This window comes from Zingiber officinale, chromosome 6A (genome assembly GCF_018446385.1).
Source record: "Zingiber officinale cultivar Zhangliang chromosome 6A, Zo_v1.1, whole genome shotgun sequence".
Taxonomy (NCBI): Eukaryota; Viridiplantae; Streptophyta; class Magnoliopsida; order Zingiberales; family Zingiberaceae; genus Zingiber; species Zingiber officinale.
Window position 1 is genome coordinate 90,044,094 of NC_055997.1, and position 23,214 is coordinate 90,067,307.

Genomic DNA, 23,214 nt, shown 5'->3' on the forward strand with positions numbered 1-23,214 from the left:
GCAAAATTAAAAAGAAATGAAAGTGCAAATTATGTACAAAAAGAAAATGAAATGTAAAAAGAAATATTTACAATGTCTAGTGTAACTTAAGTGTTTGTCACTAATGTCAAACACCCCGGCAACTGTGCAAAAAACTTGCTACGTTATCACAAGTGCATGATTACATTGTCAGTAATAAAATATCGATCTCATAGGGATTGATGAGCACTAGTAAACTCTTACAGCTAGCTAGCTAGACGATCAAAATATTAGTTGAAGTCTTACAAACTAAAAGTGAGGAAGTAAAAGAGAGAGAAAGAGAGTTTTAAGGAAAACAGGTTAAGATGAGTGTTCAGGGGTTCATTTTCATTGTAGTGTTAATCAATGTGTTATGGATTGCCCATCTCTTATCATCTATTCTTATGCTATGTAGGAAGTCTAACTAAATCCTGACCCTCTCCTCGATGGTTATATCGGAGTGTTGCTCTCTTGAATACCTGATGTCCCTAGGTAGTAGAGATGACCTAGGATACTCAATTAAAAGATTACCCTTTGTCACATAGGAATCCCCGGTCATATGATCCTAGATTATACAATACACCTATTAACATAGAATAAGGAATAACCTATTAAGCCTAATTACGATCTTCCGTGTAGAAAATTACCTTCCCTTTCAAGACGATGCCCTTGAAAGTCCGGTCAAAAGGATACCCCCTCTCATGGGCCCCCAGTCATACGATCTAGGGCTCTCCCTTTATGGGGTGATTTATCTATACATCTAATCAATTAAACACAAGTACATCACACACACATTTAATCAAATGGATACAAGATATAAACATGTCATTAGAAGGAAAATTGGAAAATTCATAGAATTCACATCAATCTTACATTACAATTACTCCATTAATTCTATAACAAGTGGATCTACTTCATGACAAGGGCAATTGAATCCAAAGGCATTAAGATTATAAGCTTCCCAAGAAATTCAAGAGATAAGAGAGAAGGAAACCTTATCCAAGCGTGATGTCAGGTCTTCGGATCCAATCCTTGCGTCTGGAGAAGATAGAAATATCAGAAAATTGCCTCAAATCTTCGAGTATGGCATGGATGAAGCGTGGATCCTGACTTTAAGTTTCCCCAAGGAAAAACTCTCCTCTCCCCTCAAAGGGAGAAGAACTCCCCTATTTATAGTTGCGACACGATCGCATAAGACATGGGTTATGTCACGACCATGCCAACTTAGGACGGTTGGGTCTCAGGAGTTCAGATCCGAGGAAGCATAGTCATGTCCCTAAACATAGCCTTGTCTTGAAATTCTAGGCCAAATAAGACATGACCATATCTCTGAGCACAACTGTGTCCTTGTTCTTTAAGTCAAGGGAGTCACGTCCGTGTAGATTCACACAACCACCTCCCTACTAGCTTCTGCTGGGTCTAGTTCTTTGCTCGTTTAGAGACATGATTGTGCCATGGTGTACGACCATGACATGTCTTCTTCATAGCATGGGAGGCACGATCATGTAGATCCACAAGGTTGTGCCTCTTTTGGTCTCTAGACGACACAGGGCTCTCGAATGTAGGGGATATGGCCTTGCCAAGGGCCACAACCATGTCTTAGCTTTTGACTTGGGGAGGCACAACCGACCTATACTTCTTCTTGGTGTAGTTCCGAGGTGTGTTTTGTCTCCATTTATTCTCCAAATCGCAATCTGTTAATTAGAAAATGGCAAAGAGAAGATCTCCAAAAAAAAGGAGGCAATAATGCTGAAATAATGATAAAATAGGGTGCAACAACATAAAATATAATCAAGAAATACAAGTAAATGTGTATTAAAATATGGATAAAAGTGTATACCAAGTACACACATTATCATCCCAAATTAAAAAGAACTCATCCTTGAGTTCAAATTAGCATCCTCCGAATAAGGAGTTAAGTGCTTCATATTGAATACATTAAAAGTCTTTAAGTGACTAGGAAGATGCAACTATTATGCATTGTCATTACTCTTCTGTAATATCTTACACAGTCCAATCTTTCGATCTTTATGCTTATTGTCACCATCTATAGGGAAATAGTCATAAGCCAATACAAGTAAAAAAAATCAACAACATCAAAAAGCACCTAACTTATCTTTGTCCTAAAATCATTGAACTTCCATTTGAAAATTTTAAACTCCCAATACCAACATTCAAAACTAGCTGACCTTACAATGTTACTACTCTTTTAAAGTTAAAAAAATTCAAAAAACTTATGATTTCTCAAAATTTGACTTGCAATTTGATAGGAAATGTGCTTGTGCCCATTTTGTGGATTAAGTTTTAGGGTGCAAAGCTAAAATCAGCTTGCACCTATAAATAGATTCATGATTTTTAACATTTGGAGAAGACTTACGTTAAAATAATAAATAAAAGAATTACATATATCGCAAGCTAATTTGTAAAACTAATTTGCTTTGTACACTAATATTAAATCCCAAGGGATTTCTTTTTTTTTTTTTTTTTTTTATATCCAGTTATCTAGGCATTGGATCCAACTAGTCTTAAAAGTGGATAACCCGGTCTCACGAATTGGTTAGTACTAGACAAATTCGGGAAACACAAGTGGGTCATGACATGCACCTTTGCGTCATCAATGATTTGAACACTGCGGGCGTTCAAAAATGTCCAACGTAAGATTTGAACTCTCGTTGCATGTAGGGATATAGCCAGGAATTTTATATTGGGAGAGACGAAAGATATATATTTACGTTAAGGAGATGTGGTCGTGTCGTTACTTCGTTACCCCAATTCACCCCCAAATTTCAAAATCCCTACCCCTCTTGCGCTAAAAATTTGAGGGAGGACACTGTTATCGCCCTTGCCTCCATTCCTAATTGCACGAGCATGATCCTTATCTCTTATCATCACACCGTGCCCCAAGAGCCATTGGGTCAATGCATAAGTTTCTTGTGATCCTTGTTCAAAAAAAGACTCAAATCACTTCCAAATGGGGCCATAAAAATTGGCATTGAAACAACTTGTAACATGTCTCTATAACACCAAAAATATTTTTAAAACCTTCAATTTATGATGTGTAAGTTGATTGTATAACCAACACCTTGGAACTTGGCATAATGCCACAAACTTTGAGATTTTTTGAGTTTTGAGTCTGTGACTAAAAATATCAAAAATGAGTTCAGAGCACAAGATGATTTATAATTTATGAACTTTCTTATGCAATAGAATTATGATAATTGATAATTTGACATTAATTGGTGTTTTTATTCGCTCGTATATTTATCCGTAAAGAAGTACAATATTCATCCCTAATTTGACGGGGGTTCCGGGGATCGCGAATCTCATCTCCGACGCTGCCACTTCATCTCCATCGGTAGGCAGTTAATCCTTCCTCCATCTACCGCCGGCCGCCCGACCATCTCCTTCCACCATTTCTCACCTCATCTTCCCCGACTCTGATTCCCCGATCAGATTTGGACGTCGCCTCCCTCATCTCATGGAAGAAGGCAAACAAGGGAGCTTGAAGCCAGACGCCACCATCATCTCCATCGCCGGCCTCCACTGCACCATCCACATCTTACTCTTTGGGTTAGAAGAGGAGGAACCGAAGCCTTCCCCTTCCCCTCTTCGGGTTAGAAGAGAGGAAGCTCCTTCATCCTTCATCATCAGGCCATCTTCCTATTCGGGTTAGAAGGGAAGATCCGGCAGCCCCTTCCCCTCTTCGGGTTAGAAGAGGAGAAGCCCCTTCATCATCCGGAGATTCAGCTCCTCTTCCCGTCAGCCCTCTTCTGGCGATTCCACGGCCACCTCTCCTTTTCAGGTTAGAAGAGAAGAGCTCTCCACTTCTAGGAATCATTTCCTCATTCCGGCAATCCCACAACTCCGGCTTCATCAAATCCAGCCACATATCATCCATTCGGCAGTTCCGGGCAGCAGCACCTTAGTGATGCGTTGGTTTGTTTTCTTTTGTGTATGTCTTGTTGATTGTTGAATTGTAACGAAGTTATCCTCCCTTGTTTTAGTTTGCATGCATTAGGGTTGAATTACTTGATTCTCACTATGTTTTGAAGAATGCCTCTTACATTCTTGTTACTTGTATTTGTGTCAATGCATTTCAATTCATTTCATTCCAGCTATGTTTTTGTTTAATTGGATGTTTGTTCTTCATTTGGATGTCATTAGGTTAGATTAGTTAGTTTTTGTTAATTGTCTTATGTTTCATTTCATGCTTAGTTTCATTTAACGTTTGCTTTGTGTTTTTCTTTAATTTCCTTTCAATTATAGTTTACAGTCACACTGTCTTTTATTTATTAGGGTTAGATTTCATTACATGCATTGCTCTTTATTTGTTCGGTTTAGTCCCAAAACCCAAACCTACATTTCCATAACAAAAAAAAGCAATAAAATTGGATCCTAAGTTTACCATTATATTCCTTGTGAGAGACGAACTGAGTCATCTCTATGCTATATTAGTGTAGAGTTCGGTAAATGAATTGTGTTTGATATCGTGGTACGACACACTGATTATCAATGGCTCTGTTGCAGGGGAGTTATAATGGTGTTTGATAAATCTTAGGATTGTTTTTCTATTCTTCACAAAAATTTGAAAAAAAATTGTCAGGGCTTAATTTTATTATATCCATGTGCTTTGTTCTGTATGTTTTGTGTCTTGTAATTTTGTTTGTTTCAGTGTTTCATGATAAGAATAGGAACTTTCCTTTGTGTGCCATGGATGTATACTCTCAGCAGGGACTTCTTGCCTTAGATCTTGTAGACAATATGGTGAACAATAATGGCAAAAATCTCAAGGAGGTTTGGGTGCTAGATGTGACTTATCAATCCTTCTGCATCCAGTATTCTGAGTTAGATGCGGACTTAAAATTATGGCGAATTCTATATTTGTTATCGAAATTTGATGGTCTTGATAGAGGATCCTATTAGGTATCTGCAGAAATTTCATATGGTGTGCTATACCATGAAGCCGCATGGCATATCAAAAGAAGACATCAAACTTCGAGAATTCCCATTTTCACTGGTAGATTTAGCAAAATATTTGTTGTATGGTCTTCCCTCTGGTTCTATAACTAGCTGGTACGAAATGAAGAGGTCATTCTTGGAGAAGTTCTTTACGGCATCGAGGATTGTAGCTATTAGGAAGAGCATATGTGGGATCCAACAACTTTCAGGGGAGACTTTATACGAGTATTGGGAAAGATTCAAAAGATTTTGTACTAGTTGTCCTCAACACGAGATTAACGATCAGCTACTTATTCAATACTTCTATAAGGGATTACTTTCCATGGACAAAAATATGATTGATGTAACTAGTGGAGGGACTCTAATCAACAAAACTCCTACTCAGGCTAGAGAACTCATAGAGATCATGGCTGCTAATTCACAACAATTTGGAAACAGACAAATGGTTGTCAGAAGTGTTAATGAGGCCTATGTTTCAAGTATCTAGCAGTCACATTACTACCAATTCTAACAGTATGGCATGTATGATCCAGTTCCCAATACTCATATTCGTGATTGAAGAGAGGATCAAATTTCAAGTATGGGGACACAGAACAACAGAGTGCATAGTTTTTCCAACATATCAAACTCCATTTGGATTTCAGAACAACCCAGTTTCAAACAAGTCACAGCAAGTCTAGCCGTCCAAACCAAAGTCGTCTACATAGAAATTGGAGGAGCATATGCAACAACAAATTTCACAACAAATTTCAGCACAAATGGAACAACAACAAGTTAATCTGCAGCAATATCAACAGAGAAATGATGTGATTGTTCAGAGCTTGGAGCGATAGATGGATCAGATTACTTCTTCACTTAGCCAACTACAAGCAACTTCCTTCAGAAACCATTCATAAGGTATCAACATGCTTGAAGAGAGGGATTGTAGAGTCAGTAATATTCTTATATTGGATTCTTCTACTATACAGGACTCCTCTGATTCTTTGTGTCAGGACGATGAAGTTGTAAATGATGGCAATTTTGATGGTGATAGTGATGCATGCAAAAATCTAGATGATATTGTGTATATATATATATATATATATATATATATATATTTTTTTTTTTTTTTTTTTTTTTTTTTGTTGTTGATGATTTGGATGATGTCGCATGCAAAATATTGGTTGAGAATATTGATGTTATAGATATTGTTGAAGATGCTGTTGCATGTGTTGCTGAGAGTATAGATATCGCAGATACAAACGTTGCTGATGCATGTGAGGATTTGGATAAAAATATTGTTGTTGTAAGTGTGGAAGAGTTTGATGATGATGCCTGTACAATTCTTGATGAAGTTGCTGATATTCCAGACAAGGTGTAAAATTTTGATCCGTGTCGAGATTTCAATCTCAGATCGGAATGATATAGTTTCGGTATCGTATTATGTCGATACGATTTTGATATATTTTTATTTATATATAGTAATTATAAAATAAATATGTTTATGGTGTATATAAAAATAAGTTGTATATTGTTTTTATATAAGTTCTTAATTATTAAATAATTTAATATTGTTAGAAAAAATAATTAAATATAAATTTTTAAATAAAATTAATTTATCAATAACTCGAATTAAAATTGATCTATCTATAATAATAAGTATTTAATTGATACAAAGATTTATATTAATTAATTATTAAATTAAATAATATATATTTTATATAGTAAAAAAATATCAAGTAAAAAAAAATAAAATAATTAAAAATTATCAATGAAATTAAAATTAATATAGAATTTTTAAAAATTATTAGAATAAAAATTAGAATTTTTATGTTTTTAAATTTTTAAATGAAATTGAAAATAATATAAAATAATGAAAAAATATTAGAATATAAATCAGAATTATTATATTTTTAAATTTTTAAATGAAATTGAAAATAATATAAAATAATGAAAAAATATTAGAATATAAATCAGAATTATTATATTTTTAAATTTTTAAATGAAATTTTAAAAATTTAAAAATAAAAATTTAAAATAGTAATTAATAAAATTTATTAAATTTATTTTAGTTTTAAATATATTTTTATATATTTTATTAGAATAATTTGATTAGGATCTATAAAAGTCTATTTAAAATATGACATGTACATTAGGAATTATTTAAATTAATTAAATAGAAAATTTTATTTTCTTTGGAAAAAGAAACGCTGCTGCCCTAAAGCTGCCCACTAACAGCGGATTGGGGGACGAGTCTGGCGGCGTTGAAGGTGTCTCCCGGCACCGGAGGTGTCCTGTGGAGTTGAAAGTCTTGCGGAAGGCATCTCGCGACACCTTTGGTGCCGCAGGAGCCGTCCCGCAAAGCCTTCGGCACTGCCGGAGGCGTCTCGATGCTTCCAGCGCCGCTGGAGGCGTCCCGTGACTTCTCTGTCGTTGCCTGCAATGCATCTCAAGACAGGGACGCCTTCGGTGCCGGTTTCACCCATCCGGCGGAATGGTAAAAATCATGCGTGCAAGGCAGCACGAAACAACATTTCATTCCATGGCTCCAGATGCAGATGATTGGGCAGGGATTTGTGCAGTGGAGGCCATGCCCACACTATTGCTTTCATCACCTACTTTTGATTTGGATATGTTTAGATCTTATATGTTTCATTCTAACATGGTAATTTCCTCTGATCATGCAGCTATACAATCCATTGCTAAAGAAGGCCCTAACTTCATTTACAATAATCAAGCTCTCAGAGTGAATTCTCCAATTAAACCGCCTCCAACTACCCAGAAGGACTTGTAAAGGTAAGATGGTGGAGGGAGCGATCCTTATTTTAACTAAAGTTATTCTACCTTTGGATTGGAGGCTCCAACTGAATCACCTACGACCACTAGAGAAAATTCCCATTTGGATCATCCCACTCCCGTCTTGGATATTATTATTAAGCCACCTTCAATCACTAGGAACTGAGTCCGTTCTTTCCTTTAATTTTTTTACTTCATACTTTTCTATACCATCATACTTTGCTTTCACATTTTGTTTTCATACTTTGCATGTGGTTTGGACTATATAGCATTTGGTTTTGAATAAACATCTCTAGTTGTGATACCTTAAGAATTGAAAAAGTTCTTTAAGTTTGACCATCAAATTCTAGGTCATTGGATATGATTAAATGTTTTACTTACATACTATCGATTAGTATGGTGATAGGTTCTATTTCGATTAATTGAGTTTGATTGTCAAAATTATTTAGAGAGGACTACCTTAAGCTTATACTTTATTCTCTTATTGTATGATATGAGCTCATGACAATTGAACTTTAAAACTTGCTTTGGTCTTTTGAAATCACAATATCATTTGCGTGCATGAACATGATGAAGGATCTCTTTACCTTCTTTGATTTCTTTTCCCTTCAAATTCTAGTTGAAAATTTCATTCAACAAATTTATCTTCCACCATATTTGCTTTGTCATTCATCCAATGAGAGTTTTGTTTGATTGCTTGATGAGTTAGAATGTCCAAAATTCTAAGTGTGGGGAAAAGATGCCTATGTTTTGAGTACATAGCTACTACAAATTGATTGGAATTCTGGAAATGAAAAAGTGCATTACCAGAAAAGAACAGAACTTGTTAGTGTTCCAATTGCTGGTGATGCTTCTAATTAGCATTGTTCAGAATTTGATATCCTACTATTTCAGTACTGAATGAGAGGCCATAATGAGTTGAGTTATTCATCACTCGAGCTGCAATCATCACAATTCTGCAATGCTAAAACTCAGTCCAGGAGTTTCGTGTTTAATGTTGCTTTGTGTAAGCCTATTGAAACTATACAACAAGGATCCAACTTGTAAGCCATTAAAAAAAAACAACTGGTTCAGCAGGATTTGTCCAACAGAACCTGATTTTGTGCCAAATTTCTATTGCAAACTTCTGGATACTGAAAAACCAAAAAGAGCACTTAACCTTCCATGAGTTAAAGCATGTGTCTACATCGGATGTGAATTATGATATCGTTTATTTTCACTTCTGATTTCTGAAAAGCAAGTCCATGTTAAAGCAGAAGTGAGGAAATTCTGTTTGGGAGAGGTAGGACTCAGCAACTTAACTGGCACAGCTAGTGGAAAGAACAATTTGCATAAGGAAGTGGGAGTTCTGTTGGAATCAGATGCAAAACACCAAGACCTTGCTGCTAGGAATTTTTTCAGAGAATTGAGAACTTTTCCAAATCTGATGTGGTTGAGTTAGATCATTGAATTTCTGAATTGATGTTGCTTTATTTCTAGGAATTGGTTACAATTCAAATGTGATGCGGGCAACTTCCTTAAAACTGAAACTCTGAATTTCAGACTTCAGAAATAATTGTCTGATGCCATGTGTCAATCCTTAATGAAACTGTTAACCAGCAACAACTTACAGTAAGCTCCATATTAGCTTTGTGGTAAATGTAATCTTCACAACCTAAGCTGGAATTCCCTTGAATTGAATCTGAAACTGATGATTGAAGTAACAAGGCTTAGGCATCAGTTTAAATTCTGAAACTTTTCAGAATGGTTTATGAACTTGTTTTCTGGAGTTCTGAATTGCAGAAACTCTCTAAGCTGAGTGTGGAATTGATCTTTCAACAGCTGAAATTGTTCTATTGGCTTAAAATCTATGAGGTTTTGCTGAATTCTGAATTCTAAAGACCTGATTCTGAAATCTGTTGCTTCTGTAAATTGAATTTCTGATTCCTGGAATTCAGAAACCAAGCTTCCAATTTAATGTGCTGAGCTTCCAAAATGAATTGGCTGCTCACTGAAATTAGAAGTTGTTCAAATTTGAAATTTGGCTGATCAAGTGGAGCACTCAATCTTCATTTCTGAATTATGAAATCATTTTTGAATTGAAGAACTGTGGCTTTCTTAAAACTGATTGAAGTTTGTCTGGATTGAAGTTGAAGTTGAATCCTTAAAACTGGTTATGAAATTGTATTCTGCTTGATGGCAGTAAAGAATTTGAGAATCCCGCACTAAATTCTGGAAGTTTATGGAAGTGTAGATGCCATCACTTAAGCTATTGAGGAATCTGAAGCCCATAGGAACTTAGGAGCAGGAATTGGCAGGAATTCAGAAATTCTGTAACTTGGCATCTCAACCTTGTTTTGTGCCAACTTATCATGCTGTTTCTTTCCAGAACATGAACTGAGCTCGAGTCCTATCAATTCATGGTTAAATGGAGCCTTCTTGCAAGCTGAACTCTCTATTACTTAAGCTGGAATTTCTTTGGATGCTAAATTCTGAAATTCTGAAAATTCCGGAATCTGAAATGCAGGAGTTAGTTGTAATTTCTAGAATCTGTTCTTTGGATCAATGAGAATTTTCCAGGCTCTTGTGATACAAATCCTGTAATTTTAGGAACCTGATTTGTGAGATTGATATCTGGAAAACTAAAGTCTCAAATTTGCAGAGTTGGACTGCAGGATATCAGGAACAACTTTCTAGCTCAACAAAACAGGACGATCTTAAGTATCAAAATTCCTGAACTCTCATGGAACAAGTGCTGCCGGTGTGATCTTTGTGCCAACTTAGCTGGAGTGTTGTGAATTATAGGTTGGCATTCTTGATGCTAAACTGAAATTGGGATACAGGAACCTGAAATCATGTCATCAATAATTGGGTTCATTTCTTGTGTGAAATTAGTTGAGGTTTGAACTAGAGTGGGCTGGACAGAAATTAATCAAGCTGCACATGCCTTTTTTGATAAGGTCAACATAGTGAATTGTATTCGACCATGTTCTGTCGTTATTTTGTTTACTTCATCAACAAGAGACATTCCTACATACAAATAGAATTAGTCAACTCATCAGGTTTATTGCTCCAAAACTCTCAATCTCTCATAGTTTCTTTTTCTTTCAATCATTTTTGTTTGCTTCCTTAAGTTACTCTTGACTCCATTTCAATTTTCAATAAATCCTTTTGATTCATGCAGGCTATGTTTTTATGGTGATGGAGAATTAGAAAATAAGCAAAGCTTATAGTAGTGTTATGTTGTGAGTGACATTTAGTGAACCTCCACCTCCATATTTGATTGTGAGAATAGAGTGAATACCTACTTTGTGAAATTGTATCTTTCTTAATTTTTTTAAATGGATTGAAATCATCATACTTATTGATTATTGTAGGAATTGTATTCATGAAATTTTGATTTTTAGATGGTCTTAATTAACTACCTTTTACTTTCTTCGAGGTATAGCTAGAAAAGTTGTTCGGTAGATGATTTTTAGTTTGTTTCCTAGTTTTGTTTGCTTGCCCGAGACGTGCAAGAATAAGTGTGAGAGAGTTGATAACCGACAATTTGACACATTATTTTAGGTTGTTATTTGGTGTTTTTAACCACTCGTATGCTTAATTTTAGACCTCATATCATGTTTACGAGTTGAGGATTATTTGAGCTTCATTGTATTTTTCCTTCATTTATGATTATTTCTTAGAATGCGAACTTGATCTTGTAGGATATTGAATTTTGTTCAATTTGGTACATGGTTCAAGTTGAAGGTTGGCTCACACTTAGCGAGATTGGGTCCAACCAACCCAATCAAAGGGGATTATCCAAGAAGCCCAATCCATCCAAGGAGTCTTATTGGATCTGGGTTCAACCTCTCCTCACTCCAAGATGCAACAAACCTGGATCCATTGAAAAGCTACAGTATTCATCCCTAATTTGATGAAGGAAAAGTCCTCTTCCAGGGACTATGAATCTCATCTTCGACACTGCCACTGCATCTCCATTGGCTGGCGGTTAATCTTTCCTCCATCCATCATCGGCCAATCGACCGTCTCCCCCCACCATTTCTCACCTTATCTTCCCCGTCTATCACTCCCCGATAAGATTTGGATGTTGCCTCCCTCATGTCATGGAAGAAGGCAACCAAGGGAGCTTGAAGCTAGATGTCACCATAGTTCAACAATAAGAGTTAACAATGTGTAAGGAGAAGAATTTCATAGTGTATTTCTTGATACAATTGTGTAGGTTACAGTATTTATTTATACACAAAGTTATGCTAATCAAGTATTTAGGAAACTATTCTACAATTAAAGTGTAATTAGGAATTTATGGAGATCCAATCAAATATTAATACTTAGCTGATTTTGTGGAGTTAATGTGATTATCTTGATCTGATTGTGATTGGAATTGATCTTGGATAATCAAATTATTACCTCCAACAGAACCCCTCAAGCGAAACCAGGGAAGCACACATAATGAGTTTATCTTAGAGAAGAGTAAACCGATTTGAGGAGAGGCCTTTTGTGAAGATATCAACAACTTGATTTTGGGTAGAAATGTAGTGTATCCGAAGTAGCTTGCATGCGACTCATTTACAAATAAAGTGGAAAACAATCTCAATATGTTCGGTTCCTACGTGAATACTGGATTAGCAGTTAAGAAAGTCACAACAATATTGTCACACCAAAGGATTGGTGGGTGTGGTAAAGAAACTTGGAATTCGATCAAGAGTGACTGTACCCAATAGAGTTTAGAAGTAGCATGGGCTAGGGCCCTGTATTTAGACTTAGTACTAGATCAAGCGACTTGTTGTTTCTTGGAATTCTAAGAAATGAGATTGTCACCAAGAAAGATGCAATAGTTGGTAGTTGAGCGACAATCATCGGGACAGCCAGCCCAATCAGCATCCAAAGAATATTGTCAGACCAAGAGAGGTAGATGGCCTAATCAAAAGGTCATGGTATAGAGTGTGCTGAAGATATTAGAGAATGTGTTTCACTACTACACAATGAGAAGAAGTAGGAGACTACATAAACTGATAGGCTAGATTGACCACAAAGGCAATCTCAGGGCGAGTGAGGGTGAGGTACTGCAGGCAACCAACAATGCTTTGATACATGTGAGGCTCAAGAAAGGGACTTCCATTATATTGATAGAGAGAGAGAGAGAGAGAGAGAGAGGAGCCAAAGGCGATGGGGGTATGCAAAGGCTTGGCATGGTCCATTTGAGCCCGAGGGGTGCAAGTAGCTTCAATGCCGAGGAAATAGTGAAGTTGGCCAAAGTTTTTCAGAGGAAACTTCTTACACAGTTGAGCAAGCGTAGTGCAGATATGAGAAGTTGGCCAAGGTTTTTCAGAGGAAACTTCTCACACAGTTGAGCAAGCGTAGTGCAGATATGAGGGGAGAAATTACCAATGAAGATAAAATCATCAACATAAACTAAGAGAGAGGAAGTAATTTGAGCTGAGAGATATAAGAATAATGAGGAGTTAGACTTGGATTTCTAAAAACCCAAGGAGAGGAGAGATGCCCATAGTGTGACAGGTCATTTCTAAGGAGCTTGTTTGAGACCAAAGAGCCTTGTGAAGTTTACATGATTAGGAAAGTTGGGATGTGTGAAACCAGGTGGTTGAGACATATAAACTTCCTAATGAAGAGTCTCATGGAGAAAAGCATTACTAACATCAACTTGATGGATGAGCCTATTGGTGCAATATTCTCTAGGTCAAGGTTGACCTGGTTGACTGAGCTTGAATTGGTTCAAGCTCGAGTCTTGATGTTTGAGTTTCGATATTTGACAATACATGTAGACAAGACATGGAGATTGCATGTGCAATTGTTCATATGGGGAGATTGTGAAGAAGAGTCAAGTAAGTCAAGGTTGACTGGATACTTGACTAGAAAGACTGGGTGAGTGAAGCCAGGTGAAAGACCTAGTGAGTGAAGGTAGGCAGCTGGAAAGTCCTAGTGAGTGAAGCTAGGTAGTTGGGAAATCCTGATGAGTGAAGCCAGGTGAAAGTGCTAGTGAGTGAAGCTAGGCAGTTGGAAATCCTGGTGAGTGAAGCCAGGTAAAAGTCCTAGTGAGTGAAGCTAGGCAGTTGGAAAATCCTGGTGAGTGAAGCCAGGTGAAAGACCTAGTGAGTGAAGCTAGGCAGTTGAGAAGTCCTAGTGAGTGAAGCTAGGCAGTAAGGAAAGAACTGGTGAGTGAAGCCAGGCAGTTGGGAAGTCCAAGTAGGTCAAAGGGATTGACCGGATACTTGGCACGAGGAAATCCAGATGTGTCAAGGTTTGACTAGACATCTGGTGAAAGTCCAAGTGGGTCATGGAGGACCAGACACTTGGCGCGAGGAGAAAAGTCCAAGTGGGTCAAAGGGATTGACCAGACACTTGGTGAGGGAGTTCTGGCAGGTCAAGGGTGATCGAATGCTAGTCATGATGTACCAACAGGTCATGGTTCACCGAATGTTGGTTTAGGGGACTTTGGACTTGGTTTTGGGCAAAAACCTTAAGCTGGATTGATTAGCCGATCGATTGGCTCATGCCCAATCGATCGACTGATCGATTGGGTGAGTCCCCGCAACAAACCTCCTCCTAATCGATCAGTGGATTGATTGGGAGAAACTAGCGATCACATAGAATGGCTCTGGATCGATCGACCGATCGATTCCGATCGATTAAGAGTCGCGATTCTGTGCGATAAGCCCTGGATCGATCGACCGATCGATCCAGGCAATTCCCGAGAGCACAAAGGCGCTCTGAATCGATTGGCGTATCGATCCAAAGCCTCCCCAATTGATTGGGAGCAATCCAATCGATTGGGATCCGACCGTTGGCGTTGTATAAAAACGTTGGCTTGCGATTTCGTCGACAGTGCTTCCACGACTTCTGCGATTCTTCTCCATGCGACATTGCGATCCTCTCCTGCTCTCTTCGCCAGATCTTGAAGGTTCTTGGAGGTTAGTGCTGGTGCACGTCCAAGTCAAGAGGCGAGTTGTAACAAGAAGAAGAAGCTAGAGTTAGAGTTTTCTTGTGCATATCTTGTAAGCTTTTGCTTGTATTATATTTCCCTTCCCTTTCTTCTTGTATTGTGAGCTTGTAGGGCTTCTCCGCCTTCGGTAGTTACCGTAAAGGAGTGTTTTCATAGTGGAGGGTGTGTGAGTGTGTGGATCCTTGGATTAGTCACCTCTTCTTGAGGTGGATACCAAGTAAATACCTAGTGTTAGCATTGAGTGTTGTTTCTTTGTATTTTCCGTTGCATTTCATCTCAAGAAACAAGCAACGCCGAGCACGAGATCACGCCAAGCTATTCACCCCCCTCTAGCTACATTTCGGTCCCAACAAGTGGTATCAGAGCGAGGCTGCTCTTCACCAGAATCATCGCCGGAAGGGGCAACAAGGCTAGAGGGTGTAGAAGTTGGAGCAAATTCTATCAAGTCAAAGACTTTATCATCAAGCTCAACTTCAAATGGAATTCAGAGATGGATTCAGATTCGACACGAGGGTGCCTCCACCATATGTATCCACGAGTTTCGATTCTTGGAAATCTAAAATCGAAAACTTTCTTATGATGGAGATAGAGTAATGGTTTGCTCTCATGGAAGGCTTCGAAGCTCCAAGAAATTCAGAAGGCAAGATCCTCAAGAAAAGCAAATGGACTCAAGAACAAATTCAAAGGTACGAGGCGAAGGACAAGGTAACCAAATTATTGGTTAACTTATTGCCAAGCACAATTCTTTGCAAAATTAGAGAATTTGAAGATGCAAAAGAATTATGGAGAAAGTTGGCCGAGATTCATGAGATCCCCTCCACTGTACAAAATAATGAAGAATCCAGAGAGGGCGACTCGGTGGATCAAAACCAAGAGGAGGAGAATTCTGAGGTTGAGAGATGCTCAACACCGGAGGAAGAAGAAGATCCATCCTCTATGGAGCACGAAGATACAAGCAAAGGAGTATACTTCTTATTTCATGAGCATGAGAATTCGGAAGTTGAGAGATACTCAACGTCCGAGGATGAAGAGGTAGAAGCCTCCACCTCTAGGATTGAGGGGGAGCGTGGATCATCATTGCCGGATCAAGAAGAAGCCTCTACATCCGGATCAAAAGGAGAAGAAGTCATCCCTACAAGCAAAGGTATACCAATTTCAATTGTTAATAATAAAGATCATATTATTTGCTTTGAGTGTAGGGAAAAAGGGCATTACAAGAGCAAGTGTCCTAAATTGATCAAGAAGAAGGGTCAAGTGGCACCAAAGGACAAGGAGAAGCCCAAAGAGACCGCTCCCGAAACAAAGAAGAGCAAGGAGCACATTGTGTGCTTTTCTTGCAATCAAAGGGGACACTATTGGAGTCAATGTCCCAAGGGGAAGAAAGCGGTCAAGGCTCAAGGAGGAAGCACAACTCAAGGGGGAGCCTCCAAGGTAAAACGCAAGGTATCATTTGTTGAGCCTACCCCTTTGAATAATGGTAAAAAGCATGTTAGTTCTAATTTATATCATTTTAATGCTATTTACCATAGAAATAGGAAGAATGATAGCATTAAGGAAAAACATGTAGCTCTTCATGCTAAAACGACCACACCTAGGTCTAGGAAGATAGATAAAAATTTAGGCAAGAATTCTAAAGACCATAGTTATAAGCCTAGAAATAAAAATGCTCAAGGATTTAAAGAAAAATCGAAATCTAGGGAGTTATGGGAAGAAAATCAAGTCTTGAGGTCAAGGTTTAATAAAATCGAAAAGACCCTAAAAAGGATGAAAAATATCCTAAAAGGGCAAAATGAGCATAAACCTAGGTCTAGCAGTACAAAAGTCATCCAATTGCCATAGAGGTTTGGGATACAAACCTAAGGCTAAGAAGGATGTAATTTCTTACCATAGGGTTCCATATAACTATGGAACCGAGTCTAGGTCAAATGGTCAAGTCAAAAATACTAGGAAGGTTATTCCTAAGAGTATTTTTGTAATAAACGTGACTAAGACTTCTAAGAAGTCCAAGAAAGTCACAAAGAAGGTCACAAGGGAAATTCCTAGAGTTGACCTAGGAGATGTGATCAAGGCTTCTAAGAAGTCTAACAAGGTCACTAGGAAGGTATCTAGGAAGGCTATTCCTAGTGAATACCTAGAGCATCCAAGGAGCACCAATAGGTTTTGGGTTCCTAGGAGCATTTTCTCTACCCCTTAGATGGGTCAGAGAGTGTCAACTCTAATTGAAAGGGTAGGTAACCCAATCATGATGAAGTTGTCACTCTAAGAGCATTTTCAAGGTTATTGTTAACCTTTGAAAATGATAAGGATTATTGACTTACTCTTGGAAAGAGTAAGATGTGCCATAATTTGAGTATTTAGATATAATTTTAATTGGCACAAGAAATCAGGTCTAAAGAAATGCCAAGTTGGGATGTTGGCATTTTATTGGGAAGTTAAAGGCAAATCTAAGCCTTATTTTAATTTGTTACTCTTTAAAAGAGTAATATGTGTCAAAATTTGAGGAATATGCTTATTTTAAATTGGCACAAAATTTATAAAAGCAAAAGAAATGTTAAAATTGGGTTTTGGTATTTTCTTAGAAAGTAATGGGCAATCTAGGCTTTAAATTTAAGTTAGCTAAGGTTTAAGGATACTTAGATAGTTATTTTAGGTATTTTATTTATGCTAATTTTTCATGCTTCATTTGCTCATCATATGCCATGACATCATATTTATTTTTGCACTCATGATTTATTATGAAAAACCATGTCATGTCATACATACATCATGTAGTTCTAAGAAAATTTTCTTTTGAAAATTATTTATCTTTGATGTATGTCATATCGCATCATGCATAATTTTTAAATTCCTTGAAATTAAGGACAAATAATATTTGTTAACAAGTAACATCCTTGGTGGATGTTCATAACCTCAAAATGCCTAGGTAGATATGCATGATCCCTAGATTAGGGCAAAAACCAAAATTTTACATCTCACAAAGAACTATAAGGTGACTTGTATGTGTTTTCATACACATTAGATGCAAGTGAGATGTTAGAATGATGAATAAAACTCAAGATGTTGATTTAGTGCATTCCTTTGAGTTTTAAGTTCATCAAAACACATAGTTATGTGTTTTCCAATCATTGGGAAAGCTAATGTACAAGTCATGTGCATTGAGCCCAAAGAACATGGTTGGATATTGATTTTGAAAATCATTTTAAAATGATTTTGGAAAACCTTGATGAAGATTATCTTTTGATAGTAATCATCATTGAAAAGTTAGACACAAACTAGAAGAAAACACTAAACTTTTTATAAGTTTTCAAGTTTATGTTAATCTTGGAAAATAGAAAGTATTTTCATAGAAAACTATTTTTCCTTGATAGTATATGCCCTAAGGAATGTCTACATGAATTTTCATGATTTTTTGAATTTTGTAGAATTTTTGGGGAGTTTCTGAAATTGACTGAAAGTGAATTTCAGCATTTTCAGAGCTTCAATCGATCACCCGATCGATTGGAGTGCCTCAATCGATCGGGTGATCGATTGAGAGTGAGCTTCTCGCGAACAGAAGCTCATTTGATCGATCCACCGATCGATCCACATTAGCTGAATCTATCAGTGGATCGAATCAAGCAGGATCAATCGATTGGGACCCAACTCCAATCGATTGGGAATGCTGATTTTGGCTGGGAAAGCTTAATTTCAGCATTTTGAACCACCTTTAGTCTAGGTAACATTTCCTAACCCCTCAAAACACATTTATATATATTTTGGGGGGAGTTTTCATGATGAAAACAAGGACGGATTGGTTAAGGGAGACTAAGTAGAGGTTTAGGTTGAGGTTTGATTTCAATATTGAAATTTTTGAACCTCAAAACTTCAAAATTTGGGTTTCCTAAAGGTTTAGGGATTCCAAGTCATTGTTGGTGCAATGAAAGAAGTTACGTGCATGTCTTTAGGGGGAGTTACTCTTTAAGGGCATGAAAATCTATTTTTTCATACACCTTGGAAGGTGGTTAACCTTCTTTTTCGAAAATGCTCAAGGTTGGGCATTTGAATGTAATGGAGAGTGGATATCTTCATTATTCACATGATGTATTCTCACGGATGAGCATTTGATGACAATGAAGGGTATGAGACCTTCATTTGAATCGTGTGTGAATATACCAAGTGGTATATGCTCAAGGATGAGCGTTGAGAATAATGAAGGGTATGAGACCTTCATTATTATGTTGTGAACAACGAGTGAAGTTGTAAACAACGTTTGGGTAACTCTTCAGGGGGAGAGTTTTTGATGTATGTCAATAGGGGGAGAATGTGTGGTTAAGTTATACCTTCATTACCTAAGAGGGAGTTTGCCCTCTAGAAAAGGAGGAGAATGAAGGAAAACCATTATTCTTACATTGGCATGAAGGAGAGTTGAGGCTATGAGATTAGCCTAACTTAAAGGAGGGTATTGCCAAACATCAAAACGAGGGAGATTGTTGGTGCAATATTCCTTAGGTCAAGGTTGACCTGGTTGACTGAGCTTGAATTGATTCAAACTCGAATCTTGATGTTTGAGTTTCGATATTTAACAATACATGTAGACAAGACATGGAGATTGTAGGTGCAATTATTCATGTGGGGAGATTGTGAAGAAGAGTCAAGTAGGTCAAGGTTGACTGGATACTTGACTGGAAAGACCGGGTGAGTGAAGCCAGGTGAAAGACCTAGTGAGTGAAGCTAGGCAGCTGGAAAGTCCTAGTGAGCGAAGCTAGGCAGTTGGGAAATCCTGATGAGTGAAGCCAGGTGAAAGTCCTAGTGAGTGAAGCCAGGCAGCTGGAAAATCCTGGTGAGTGAAGCCAGGTGAAAGTTCTAGTGAGTGAAGCTAGGCAGTTGGAAAATCATGGTGAGTGAAGCCAGGTGAAAGACCTAGCGAGTGAAGCTAGGCAGTTGGGAAGTCCTAGTGAGTGAAGCTAGGCAGTAAGGAAAGAACTGGTGAGTGAAGCCAGGCAGTTGGGAAGTCCAAGTAGGTCAAAGGGATTGACTGGATACTTGGTACGAGGAAATCCAGATGGGTCAAAGTTTGACCAGACATCTGGTGAAAGTCCAAGTGGGTCATGGAGGACCGGACACTTGGCACGATGAGAAAAGTCCAAGTGGGTTAAAGGAATTGACCAGACACTTGGTGAGGGAGTCCTGGCAGGTCAAGGGTGACCGGATGCTAGGCATGATGTACCAACAGGTCATAGTTGACCGGATGTTGGTTTAGGAGACTTTGGACTTGGTTTTGGGCAAAAACCTTGAGCTGGATCGATCAATCGATCGATTGGCTCATGCCCAATCGATCGACTAATCGATTGGGTGAGTCCCCGCGACAAACCTCCTCCCAATCGATCAGTGGATCGATTGGGAGAAGCTAGCGTCGCACAGAATGACTCTGGATCGATCGACCGATCGATTCAAAGCCTCCAATCAATCGACCGATCGATTGGGAGTCGCGATTCTGTGCGATAAGCCCTGGATTGACAAAAAACGTCCAAGCCGAGATTCGAACCCTGGACCTCAGACTTGAACCGAGCCTTAACCGAACTCAGCCAGCCAACTGTTCCGTGGGAGTTTTGTTAATCAAGTAGGGAACAAAATATATTTAAGCTATAGTTGATAACAGAAAATACCTAAGTTAAGAGAGGACTTAAGTTTCTCCCGTGACCTAAAAACTCTCAATTCCTCTCCTCTTCTCACGCGACAGCGTGGCATCTTTGCTCGGGCGAAATGAAACCACGTTAGGGCTTTGCTTCCGACGCCGGCGAAAGGCTCTTTCCGGCCGGTCTGCACCCGTACGTGACCACCTCGACGAGGAGAGCTTGGAAATACAAAGAAGCCGCCGAGATTCGAAGTTCTCCGAACCCTAACAGCTTCTTTTCCTCCTTCGGTTGTAAGTCCAAGAAGTCGCAGTAAGTACTACTCACCTGTGGTAGGAGTAGCTCCGGATTCTGGTTTCCCTTCTTTATTTTTGAAGTATGCTGTGAAAAGAAAAAAAATGATGAATGATGTTGTTTGAAGATTTCTGCCGTGAACCCCAAAGAAAAGAAGATAAATGAATGGTATAGATAAAGTATGCATTTAGATTTGTGTTATAAAGAGGGGCACGAACAACCCTATTGTTTGGTTTCCTTGTAGCTTAATAAGCCTGCACAGTTTGGTGAGTTGGAAGTTCAGTTTCAAAATCTTGTTGTAAATTTCGAATATGAACAACCCTTACAAGTGCAGATTTAGCTTTGTCGTTCACCTTTAGTAAATGCAGGTTCAGAATCGAGTTTCCTTGCTCTGTTTGTTAAGCCGAACAACCCTACCTATTGGCATGAGAACTTCGAGCTTTGTTATTGACATGCTTCAATTGTGATAATCCGAACAACCCCTAATTCCAGCATGTAGTTATGTTTTAAGCATGCCTTTAGCACTTAAATGTTGCATTCTTGTATGTCTACCTACTACCCATAAATTCCAGCAAGTTTGTCTTCCTTTGGGCCGTGCAAATGGGCATAAACAGCCCTTGATTATTAGTATGCAGTTCTAGTTTTTGCTTGCTACCTCCATGAACATGAACAGCCATGCACGGTTTAGCTTTCCTTGCTACTTAATGAGCATGCACAACTTGGTACACTAGTATGTTTGGATAGATCGTTTGTTGTTGTTTTAAGGGCAAGAACAACCTTGTTATAAGGATTCGAAGTTAGCTTATTTTGCTACCTTATCTAGCATTCCAGTGTTTGGTTTCCTTGCATTTCAGTTGCTTAGTTTCCTTTGCATTTCAACATGCAATTCAGTTTTAGAATTTCACAGCTTTGCTCTATTTTATAGCATGTAGAGAGTTCAGACTTGCTTTCCTTTGATTTATGTCTATTGTAGCATGCTTAGAGAGTTCAGATTTGCTTTCCTTGGATTTATGTTTATTGTAGCATGCTTAGAGAGTTCAGACTTGTTTTCCTTTTATTTAGTTAGAATGAGTTTAGCATTTTCCTTGCTACTCAAAGGGCAAGAACAACCCTTTATTTAGTTAGGATGGGTTTAGCATTTTCCTTGCTACTCAGAAGGGCAAGAACAGCCCCTTATTTAGTTAGAATAGGTTTAGCATTTTCCTTGCTACTCAGAAAGGCAAGAATAGCCTTCATTTAAAGTATGTAGTGTTAGTTTCTTGAAATTCTTGAACATGAACAGCTATTAAGCTTATCTTGTAGTTTGATTTGCTTGCTTTATTTTTATAGCATGCTCAGTTAGTTGCAATTCTCTACTTGTTAGATACACTTGCAGTATTCGAATAACATGAGCAGTATTGAACTATAATTTAGTTTCTAGTTTCTTGTTTTGATACATATACATATATGTGCTAGTTAGCTTTTAATAGCTCTTTAATCTGAAGCATATAGTTAGTTGTTTTTGCTATTTTAATAAGATGAATAGCCATGTATTTTAGTGGAACAATTATGTGCCCTATTAAACCTTTTGAGGATTATGGGTAACTACAAGTAAGAAAAAGACTAAGGTCTAGTTAGAAAAGATAACAAGTAAATTAAAGTAAGAGGTTAGTACCTGACTTCCGAGGTTGTCGTTAAACAAATCCAGGTGACCAATTCCGAGGTCTTGGCCCTGGTAAGACCGAGGTCTTTACCCTCATAGGACTGGAGGCTCGCTACCTCAGTCACTATTAGAGAGCACGCATAAGATGGTACTAAGCCCGGGCCCAAGAAAGAGAAGAAGAAAGTTAAATCTTAATTTCAAGTATAATGTTATAAGTAAATGAAACAAGTATCACCTATGTTTAGAACCAGTAAAGTTCAGCTCTTTTAATTCTAAGCATACCGTATTAGTTTTCATTTGCTTTCCTTATGAGTTTATTGAGCATGATTAGCTTTATTTCCAGTATGCAGATTTATTCTTGTATATCATGAGTATGCAGTTTATTTTAGTGCTTTGCTATTAGATGAACATGTTTAGCTTTTCTTTTTATCATTTCAGTTTCAGTATCCTTTGCATCTTATGCACTTTCAAGTTTTTGTGAGATAGATTAGTACTTACTAAGCGTTTCGCTTATAGATTTATTTTTCCTCCTACCGCAGATAAAGGAAAAGCTAAAGTATAAAGAGGAAGGCGACAAGGAGGATGCGTGATGGATGGTGTGTGATGTTGGACTATGGAAGCCTTGGGACTAGAAAGGAGTTTCTTTTAGTTCCCTTTTCCTTTTGCTATGTTAGAAGTATTCGGGATGGTATATGTTATCTTGATGTAATTAGGACATAGTAGATGAATTGTGATCTTGTGAGATGATTTTTGGTATAGTTCTCTTTTGTTTTGGATTATTTACTGCGTGAGTTGTTTGATATATGTTCCAGCCGCCTGTGGCTGTGTATACTATGTATATATTGATGAATTTGGTCACGATACAGGGCAGACTCTGCCGAAATTTTTCGGTAGGGATTCCTCGTGGTTTCGATCATACCGGTTAAGTAGAGTTAGTAGTTAAGTAACGGTCATCCTTAGAGAGTGGTATAGTTTAGTAAGAAGGGTGG

The 23,214-nt window shown here is 37.9% G+C and overlaps 2 long non-coding RNA genes across 3 annotated transcripts; both read left to right on the forward strand.

The window, feature by feature from the left end:
* Window positions 1-3,255: 3,255 nt before the first annotated feature.
* Window positions 3,256-6,008, forward strand: LOC121996902. The gene is made up of 2 exons (XR_006116188.1): window positions 3,256-5,853; window positions 5,925-6,008. It is a non-coding gene; the product is annotated as an uncharacterized LOC121996902 (long non-coding RNA).
* Window positions 6,009-7,141: 1,133 nt separating this feature from the next.
* LOC121996895 lies at window positions 7,142-22,826 on the forward strand. 2 transcript variants are annotated; one of them, XR_006116179.1, is made up of 3 exons: window positions 7,142-7,432; window positions 7,623-7,731; window positions 22,765-22,826. It is a non-coding gene; the product is annotated as an uncharacterized LOC121996895 (long non-coding RNA). The 2 variants fall into 2 exon arrangements; XR_006116180.1 differs by lacking the exon at window positions 22,765-22,826 and adding an exon at window positions 11,418-11,970.
* Window positions 22,827-23,214: the final 388 nt, after the last annotated feature.